The sequence below is a fragment of the Lemur catta genome, chromosome 5 (assembly GCF_020740605.2).
Source record: "Lemur catta isolate mLemCat1 chromosome 5, mLemCat1.pri, whole genome shotgun sequence".
Taxonomy (NCBI): Eukaryota; Metazoa; Chordata; class Mammalia; order Primates; family Lemuridae; genus Lemur; species Lemur catta.
In genome coordinates this window covers 63,477,356-63,488,175 of record NC_059132.1, presented here as the reverse complement: position 1 = coordinate 63,488,175, position 10,820 = coordinate 63,477,356, and the positions used below count along the sequence as shown (strand labels likewise).

The window sequence follows — 10,820 nt, the reverse complement described above, 5'->3', positions numbered from 1 at the left end:
TGGTGATCAAGGAGAATTTGGATGAACGTTTAATTTAGTAAGTTACAATTCCCAAATCACACATCAATGAGCAAATTATTCTACTACTATCAATATTTATTACTAGTCACAAATGCAACTTCATGGCAAGAAACAGTTTAACTGATACAACAGATTTGAGGTTCTTTTATGCCCACATGATGTTTAAAAGTTAAAAACAAAGAGCGTCTTAGAGATTAAGTATACTGTCATACAAGTAACTACACTAAGCTCTATGGAGAAAGGGAAAAGAATGCCAGCAAATAACTGAGAATTGAGAAGGTTATGGACAACGTTTACCTATCTATCTACTTGTTCATGCTCAAATAAAAATAGCCTCTATTAAAATAAACAGATTTGCTAAACATCCCTCAAGTTCTGAAGTCTACTACCCCTCATATATCGGACAAAATGCATTCACAAAAAAGGAAAACATTCACACGTTCGCTCATTCAACAAATGTTTACTGAGGCTCTTTTCTCTTATTATGTCCTAGTTAGCAAGTAAAACTCTAAGAAAACACTGCCCTTAAGAACCTCAGGCTCTTATCAGTTACTGCCAAGTCTTCTGAACTTAAAAAGACAGTACATTTATCTATAATATGACACTTATACTATTGACCAGTAATACACACGACAGTTCAAAAGATATGCTAACTAGCATCGTGAATTACTGATAACATTCTCTTTTTTGTGCCTGCATACTGATCCTATTTAGCTGGTGAATAATAATAAAAAGACTAACTGTTACAACTTAAATAAAGGTTTACTTTAGTAACATTGCCATCTCCCCTTTGATCCTTATCCCCTCTCTAGAATAAGCCTCCTGAGGGAGATGATTCAGGTTTATGACAATGATCAATGGGTTTTGATATTTCAAAGCTTCAAACAAACAGGCAAAATGTATTTCGTTTATTTCTTTATTTTTGAGACAGAGTCTGACTCTGTTGCCCCAGGTAGAGTGTAGTGGCATCATCCTAGCTCTCTGCAACCTGAAACTCCTAGGTTTAAGCCATCTTCCTGCTTCAGCCTCCTGAGTGGCTGGGACTACAGGTGCGCACCATGACACCCGGCTAATTTTTCTATTTTCAGTAGAGACGGGGTCTCACTCTTGCTCACGCTGGTCTCAAACTCCTTAGCTCAAGTGATCCTCCTGCCTTGGCCTCCCAGAATCCTAGGATTATAGGCGTGAGCCACTGGACCCAGCAAAATATATATATATATATATATCCCATATCATTCAGACCTGACTCTCTGAATAAATTACACCCCTCCCTACGTTAAGTGCATGATACTTAACAATATTTATACACAATATGTTCAGAAATAGTGTTTTTTAACTTTAAAGGATCAAGGCATACAAAGGACAGATTTAAACATGAATTTAGGGAACTTTCCAGAACGCTCGGTGAGAGGCGGAGGAGCAGCGGCTGCCCAAGCTGGGCACAGCTACGCACTCCTTCCCGCTCCTCCACGTCGGCCTCAGCCTGCTCACCGACTGTAGAAAATGGTGAAAGAAACCACTTACTATGATGTTTTGGGGGTCAAACCCAATGCCACTCATGAAGAGTTGAAAAAGGCTTATAGGAAACTGGGATAAAGTACCACCCTGATAAAAATCCAAATGAAGGAGAGAAGTTTAAACAGATTTCTCAAGCTTACGAAGTACTCTCTGATGCAAAGAAAAGGGAACTATATGACAAAGGAGGAGAACAGGCAATTAAAGAGGGTGGAGCTGGTGGCGGTTTTGGCTCCCCCATGGACATCTTTGATATGTTTTTTGGAGGAGGAGGAAGGATGCAAAGAGAAAGGAGAGGTAAAAATGTTGTACATCAGCTGTCAGTAACCTTAGAAGATTTATATAATGGTGCAACAAGAAAACTGGCTCTGCAAAAGAATGTGATTTGTGACAAATGTGAAGGCCGAGGTGGTAAGAAAGGAGCAGTAGAGTGCTGCCCCAATTGCCGAGGTACTGGAATGCAAATAAGAATTCATCAGATAGGCCCTGGAATGGTTCAGCAAATTCAGTCTGTGTGCATGGAGTGCCAGGGCCATGGGGAATGGATCAGTCCTAAAGATAGATGTAAAAGCTGCAATGGAAGGAAGATAGTTCGAGAAAAGAAGATTCTAGAAGTTCATATTGACAAAGGTATGAAAGATGGCCAGAAGATAACATTCCATGGTGAAGGAGACCAAGAACCAGGACTAGAGCCAGGAGATATTATCATTGTGTTAGATCAGAAGGACCATGCTGTTTTTACTCGACGAGGAGAAGACCTTTTTATGTGTATGGACATACAGCTGGTTGAAGCATTATGTGGCTTCCAAAAGCCAATATCTACTCTTGACAACCGAACCATAGTCATCACCTCTCATCCAGGTCAAATTGTCAAGCATGGAGATATCAAGTGTGTGCTAAATGAAGGCATGCCAATTTATCGTAGACCATATGAAAAGGGTCGCCTAATCATCGAATTTAAGGTAAATTTCCCTGAAAATGGCTTTCTTTCTCCTGATAAACTGTCTATGCTGGAAAAACTCTTACCCGAGAGGAAGGAAGTAAAAGAGACTGATGAAATGGATCAAGTAGAACTGGTGGACTTTGATCCAAATCAAGAAAGACGGCACCATTACAATGGAGAAGCATATGAGGATGATGAACATCATCCCAGAGGTGGTGTTCAGTGTCAAACCTCTTAATGAGGCCAGTTAATGATACTTCACTGCTGGCATTTCATGTGCAGTAGTGAATGAGTGAAGGACTCTAATCGTAATATGCTCACTACTTGCTATTGTTTTTCTTTTAATATTCAACTATAGTAGTGTTTTAAAAGTTAAATGAATAAATGCAAATATAAAAGATCTGACTTTGCCCTGTATGTATGATGACTTCAGTGTGCAAGGTGAAATTTAATACCTGTAAAAATTACTTTAAAAAAAAAGTTCCCTTAGTGTTTGTTAGGCTAAACCTTGTAATTGATTTGAGCTATGTATGTGGACAAGCTTAGACTGAAATGCTAGGTGTATGTATTGGCTTCATGTATGACCCTTCATTGTTAAGCTATGAAATTAAAACTCTGTATTTAACTGGCAATCAGAAAAAGAAAACTTAAATTTGTAGAGATGTGTTGGTCTGTGTAGTTAATTTGTATTAGGTGGGATTCATTGTGATGCCTCTGCATTTATTTTGCCTCAACTGTTACTTGAAGATGGCATACTATATAATTTAGCCTGTGGTATCAGTGATAGAAAAGATGCCTTTCAAAAGAAGGGGTTTATCATAATATGCTGCTTCTTGAGGGCTTGCACTTCTAGAATTGCATTCCCTCTGTGCCATCCATATATAATATATCCATAGATATGTAACTTGACCAGTCCTGGTTATTTTTTCCTTCTTCTCTTTGGACCATGACAAGCCCCTGAGTAGTAACTTCCAGAAATGGATAATTTAGAAGTGAAGAGATCTTTACATGGAGAAGTAATTTGCATGCATAATATAGGAAGGTCTTCCTTTAGGTATGTTACAGGCTTACTTTAAACCATTTGACTTATGCTCCAAAGTAACTGTAATTTAATGTTGGTAGTATAGCAAATGATGAATAGCTTTAATTGTATGTTTAAAAGTCTCATCAATGTGTTCACATGCTTAAATCTGGGTATCAGAATATAAGCAGTTCTTGAAATGTACGAATGTCTCCTTAATATACTGGTTACAAAGCAAAAAAAAAAAAAAAACCATGAATTTATTAGGGGGCATATAATTAGATGCCAAATAAATGGATATAAACCCGTATGTTGGAGGAGCTCAGAGAAGTAAGATGTTTATTCTAATGTGTGAAATAACTGCAAGTCCATCTCACTAAGAGTATTTTTAAAAAATTATAAAGATATTATGAAATATTAACATATAAAATTTAGGAGAATAACGATTTCTCTATAAGGAGTAGATAGACAAATCCTTCTAAATTCAGAATTTCTATGTTTTATTCACAATGTAGAAGAGTGAATTAATTGCAGGAATTATTTGTGAATAATTTGAAGACAAGTTTGTAGAAATGTAGTCATGAATATGATTTTAAATGTAGCTAAGTGACAGTTATCAGATAGTAAAATAAATAACATGTTTATAGCCAGGATAAATACCCTTCATCATCCTAGCTCCACTGCCATTTAATTTGGTCATTTACCACAGAAGGCAACTGGGGAAACGTTACTCTATGGCTCAGAGATTTTTAAAAGGCATCAATCGATACATGTAATTACAGAATAATAAACTGATTTTTATTGATTACCTTTTACAGACATGACTCAGACTGACGTGTCACACTGATTTTTTAAAAAAAATTAATATGTCAAATGAAGATATAATTATCTAATGAGTTTTTACTTTTTTTTTTTTTGAGACATAGTCTCGCTGTGTTGCCCGGGCTAGAGTGAGTGCCGTGGCGTCAGCCTAGCTCACAGCAACCTCAAACTCCTGGGCTTAAGCGATCCTCCTGCCTCAGCCTCCCCAGTAGCTGGGACTACAGGCATGCACCACCATGCCCGGCTAATTTTTTTCTATATATATTTTTTAGTTGGCCAGATAATTTCTTTCTATTTTTAGTAGAGATGGGGTCTCTCTCTTGCTCAGGCTGGTCTCGAACTCCTGACCTTGAGCAATCCATTCGCCTCGGCCTCCCAGAGTGCTAGGATTACAGGCGTGAGCCACTGCGCCCGGCCTTTACTTTTTATTTATTCACGTCTTACAGGACTTTCTTGTTACAATCCATCATCTGATCATCTTTGCTGACTAAGAATTCACTGTGTGGACAACACTGGGAGCTGACAGAGCTTCAAACCTAATAGAAGGGACCTGCGTCCAGCCTTTATACACCAATTCTTTGGAACTGATAAAGTTATGGACAACATTTACTGATCTCTACACACATATATACATATCAATTTTCTACTTGTTCATGTATAAATAAAAATATCCTTCTTTTTTTGCTAAGCATCACTCAAGTTCTGAAATGTATTCACCTATGCCTACTTACAGCCACAAATATCAGAATTATGTGGTAATTGTAGGCCCAGAACCTTAAAGACTCAAAAGAGAAAGAAATATTTTTGCTCTTAAAAATTCAATTCTATTTAATAAAGACTTATTGAGTTCCTGCTAAGTCAGACACTCTGTCAGGAGCAGGGAATACCAAGGTGAATAAGACATTCCTGATTCCACATGGAACTTCTACTACCCCAACAGTCATTGTGATAGGTGTTACAAGCAATAGAAAAACGAATTAAGCATAGTCTGAGCTTTTGAGACAAGGTCTCACCATGTTCCCCAGCCTGGTCTTGAATTCCTGGGCTCAAGCAACCCTCCTGCCTCAGCCTCCCGAACAGTTGGGACTACAGGCGCGTGCCACCATGTCTGGTTTAAACATAGTTTTATAAACATTGTTTTCATCCCTTTCCCCTGCACCTCTGTTCTTTTCAGAATAGCATGAAAAAATCATATACTACACTTAGATTAAATGCAAATATAATTTAACGTTAACTAAATACCTCTTTATAAGAGATGTATGACTAGATGCTATATTCAAGGAATCTTAAAATTTTTTCCCACAAACTGGGATAACAATACCATTATTAAAGTTTATTGACAACACACATCGGTCAGGTTATGGAATGGGAGAAGTTATAAAAGGTGTTCCCATAACGGAAGAGTCTGAAATGCACTGATTTGGCCCTGCCACACAACACCCTTCCTAGAGACCTGAGTCCAAGCCTAGGAAAAATGGAGTTTTTCAGAGGCAAACAAACCGTATGGGGGTTGGGCACCAGGAGGCAGACACGGGTGTAGGCTCCCATGTTTAAACCTGAGTGCTAACATAACGTAGGCACAAACCGAAAATTAATCGGTTTCATAAAACCTTGGTACCATTTGTATAACAGCTTGTTTTGTTTTAGTTTACAGGACAAGCAGGGACGCTACAGTAATTAGCTTTTAAAAAGGGAGTTTTGCACATGACTAATACCCATATATAACTAGACATTTATTTGATAATCAGCAATTTATTAATTAATCTAATGGTTGGCATTTATAAAATTGCTAGCTAATAAATGAACTCTATTTTGAACATAAATGTAATGTATACGGATGCCTTGAAGTCTCTGACACTACTGAATAAATAATTTGTTGAGTTGGTAAAATACCTGAAATCGGGGATAGTGCAGTAGAAATCAGGGTGGCTGCCCTTCTTGCCCTTCCTTTTCTCTCCCAAGAATGTCTGCATTACCAATACACCCAGCACCTGTGGGACCAGACCCCCAATCCAGCCAGAAAGCACAGGGGATGAGTTTTGCGGGATTCTACTCCCAACAGGTGTTCTATGTAAAAGAGAGTTTCCCGTTCCATAACGTATATTATCATCTCAGCATCATTGAGAAATCCAATAGTTAAAAAACAAAACAAGACAAAAACAAACAAAAAATATTGCTGCTATCAACTGAAATTTATTGAACTGATAATTTCTCAAACTAACCTTGGGAGCACTTTATTTCAAGTAATAGTTACAACAGAACATACAAAGTTTGGGGTGATCGTTGGAATCTATCCCACCTTCCCGGGCAGCTTGAGTAACACGACTACCTAAGATAAATTAGATTTCCCATTTAGTGAGTAAAAACTGACTTTATATTAAGGTGCATCACTAAGAATTTACTCAAATGAATACCGTGTCTCCCATATCATCACTGGATTTTTGTGAATACTCTTTACGCTCATGTTTTTAAGCTTTACAGAGAGGAGTCAGTATATTACTAGAGATATTTTCTGTTTTTCTCTGGGCTATTAGTGAAAATATGGGACACTATATTTTCATTCTTCCATCATTTATTGAAAGCCTGTGCTGTGCAGATTAAATGAACGAATGGGTGTAAAGCACTTGGAGAAGTGCTTGGCACACAGAAATCACTAAAGAAGTGTTAACTATAAATTACCGCATGCCAGACTCTGTGCAAAGCACAGGTCCTTTCCAGGCCTAAAATTTCTGTAGCTAGAATTAAAGCCCCTTCTGGGAACAGATCAGTAATCTACTGGGCTTTAGTGGCCAAAGTCACCCAGCTAGAGACACTACCCTTCACTCACTCGAGTTATGTTCCAAAAGCAATTCATATTCTCTCTCTCTCTCTCTCTGGGAACATACACACACACAAACACACATACACACTCTTTCTCTCTCTCTCACACCCACACCTGTTTTTTTCTTTTCTTTTTCTTTCTACTACTGATCTTGCAGTTACTGCTAAGTTCTCGCACCTTTTGACCTGTTTCTACATACAGCTTGATGAGGCAGAAATATTATTTAGTAGCTCATTTTAAAGATCTGTTTATAATCTGATCAACTTTTATTTTTTTAAATCATAATTCTTTAAGAACACCAGAAAAAGTAAACATCTGGACTCAAGTATTATTCACCAAAATTAATTTTGACTTCTGTCATAACCCCTTAACAAATGCTCTTGTTCTCGAATGCTTCATCCGCCAAAATATTTCACAAACCAAAGGAAAGATTTTGGAGCAACATACAATTTATTTTGGTTGTAAGTATATACAATGGTAGGAAACAAAAGTTTTCTAAACGTGTCATGAGATAAGAATATGTTGATAGATCTAATATTTTCCTGATTAAATTACCTGTAGACATTTTTGAGTATTGATATGAGTATGCTTGATGGAAATAGCTCTACGAAATTTTATTTGCCTTATAACCACTGGAGAAACTTGCAAAAAATTTAACAATTTGTAAGAACTTAATATTCTTCTAGCCTCCTACCAGGCCCAAAAGACATAAGCCTCATGTTAGGCATACGTGGATTTATCTTCTAGTCAACTACCTTCTAAGTCAAACAAACCTGGGCAAGATAAGTTCTGTGCACCTTAGTTTCTTCTATGAAATAGATATAATATAGTGACCAAATGACGTAATCACTGTGAACTATAGAATCTTCCTTACAGATGCCTCTCTTTTCCAGTCAAGGTCCTCCCTAACTTTAGGTCTGATATTTTTCAAATTCAATTCCAAAAAAATAAATAAATAACCTTGTTGTTAACACTGTGATACCTAGAACTAGCATTACTGTAGTTCAGCTTTGTATGTTCCCCCCAAAGTCTATATATTATAAACAAATCTCATATATACAGAGAGAAACTCACTGCATCGAATACCTTAAGAAATTTTACAAACTGAGAGTACACTTATAGTCCAATTACCCTCCTCTGTGAACCTTCAAATTTTCATGGTTTAGAATTTTCTCAAAGTGATAACAAAACTTCCGCTGTTTGTGCTTTTATGTGAGTAGTTTTGTGTCTGACTGCAAAAGCCTCCAAAACAGTTATGTATTTGGCCCGACACACGCCACAACTAGATGCGGTGTAAGCACAAAGCTTCATTCCCGCCATACAGAGCACGCTGCCTCTAGACCCTGGAGGACAGTCTGAACAGAAACACCAGGGGGTGGAGAGGTCTATCTCAAAAGTTCCTTGCTACTTTCTTACATAATAATTATGTTTTAGAGGGAGCTATTAATGTAACAGAGAAGATTTGAAAAGATGGGACTTATACACATGAATATTTCACGTGTCTTTCTGCCCAAACATATACTTTTATGTGTTGGAATTAGCTACTGAAATGTGGTAGGACCCTTGCCCTCTCCCAAGGCAGAAAGGCTACCTTCATGTTTTTCGGGGTTAGAATCATAAACTTCATGGGCTACAGGTGGGCAACTTACAATCTATCTAAAATTTAATTCTTACATATATGAATTGGGGATGATTTGAACACAAATAGTATACCTAGGACTCCTGATGAGAAAAACAAATCATCAAAATTAGTAAATTGGCTGAAAAAAGGCTGTCAGTCACAAGACAATTGATGTTCCTAAGCAAATACTTTTAGAAAGCCTTTTCTATTGGATGTTGAAAGAAAGCATTGAGTAGGAGGAATTGCACAGCAACTTCACTTCAAAATGGAAAGCAGAATCCTTCAGTGTGGTGAGAAAGTGTATGATCTAAATACCATATACTGCAAAATGTAAGGCTTTGCCCATTTTTCCACAGATAAAGCAATAATAAGATCACTTGCACACAAGTTACTATATGCCAGGCTGTGCTCTAAGCACTTGCATATACCTTAGCTCATTGGATTTTTATAACAATCCTACAAGGTAGGTATTATTGTGACTATTTTATACAGGAGGAACCCAAGATGCAGAAAAGTGATTTGCACCAAGATCATACAGCAAAAAAGGTGACAGAGAGAGACTCTAGCCCCAGGGGAAGGGGTCTGGAACTTACACACTTAAGCATTAAACTTTAATGTATTTATTAGTTTACTAGTTGAATTGAAAACTCTCATAAATATTGATGAAATTGTCAAATGGCTACTCAAATCCATTTATTATTAATAATATAGCTTCTCATATACATTTAAAAATCACATGGAAAAATAAAATATTAAGTTAAAATAATTTCTCACTTTCATGAGTCAAACTTATTAAAACCTTGCACCTGCATTTCCAGCATCAATGACCTTGACATTGCAAAGCCTAAGAGTTTCCATTGCTTCAAATTGCTTGAGATAGTGATGTATCTACATGACGGTGCTGGATATAACATTAGTGAAGTTGATCTTTATCTTTGTAGCTTCTTTACAGCTACGATCATTTACTATTTGCTTTATAAATTAACCTTTAAAAGGTTTATGGTAATATCCAGTAATTACAATTTTTAGATAACAGAGCTTGGAATCATTATTAAATCTATGTAAAACTTATTTAACTCCTTTACACCAATTCCATCCATGCCCCTATAAGCACACCAAGCAAACATTGCTTGAGGTCACTTCTGCTTTATTTTCCTCGTTGAAAAATATCTTTTTGTTAACAACAAAGAAAAGGAAACTAAATTGAGAGAGAACCTCATAATATAAGAGATTAAGGAAACCCCTTTTCTGATAGTTAATTTTGGCAGAAATAAAACCTTGCCTCTTATTTCATTTCTAACATCTGAATATAAGAAAAAATTATGAGTGTGTGTATGCACACACACACATATTTAATCTAGTCAGCTAATTTTATCACTTTAAGAAAGATACCTGGCACAGTGAGAGCAGCTCTAGAATCATTATCTAATCCATTGAAAGTTTCCCATCTAAAAGATAGCTGTATGTTTTCAAAATGAAAATGTTTATCTGAGATCCAAAACAAAGCAGTCCAAACTGTACAAGTTTCCATAGAAATATTGAGGTAGATGATTAATCATCATGTTTACATGGCCAAATGAAATGTTCTGTCGCTTGTTAAGAAACACAGCAGCTTTATGATGGTTTTCAAGTGACAGCCACTTCATTCTCAGTCCAAACGCATACACACACATGCACACACACACACACACACACACACTCTGCATATAATCCCTTTTCCCTTTCAATTTATTTCCAATCATCAACAACCATGCACCTGAAAAGCACAAATTCCTCTGAGAGATTCAAAAAAATTCTCTAGGTCGGTCAGTCCTAGAACTTTCGATGAAAAATATGGCAACTGTTTGCACTGAGTCAGGTGATTTAAAAGTCATCTTCTGGATAGAATTTCATCTATTTTAATCCCAAACTCCTTTGTATATTTTCTCTTAATGTTAGTAATAATCACTGCCATTACTATGGGGAGCATGTACTAGGTAATGGGCAATGCACTGAATGTTTTGCAGGTTCTCCCTTTGTTCTAATACTGAGAAAGAGCCCAGGTGCTGCAGAAGAA

General features: G+C 36.8%; 1 pseudogene across 1 annotated transcript; it reads left to right on the top strand.

The window, feature by feature from the left end:
* The first annotated feature begins 1,517 nt into the window (after positions 1–1,517).
* LOC123638363 lies at positions 1,518–3,137 on the top strand (annotated as a pseudogene). The gene has a single exon (XR_006735327.1). The product of XR_006735327.1 is annotated as a dnaJ homolog subfamily A member 1-like (transcript).
* The last annotated feature ends 7,683 nt before the right edge of the window (positions 3,138–10,820 follow it).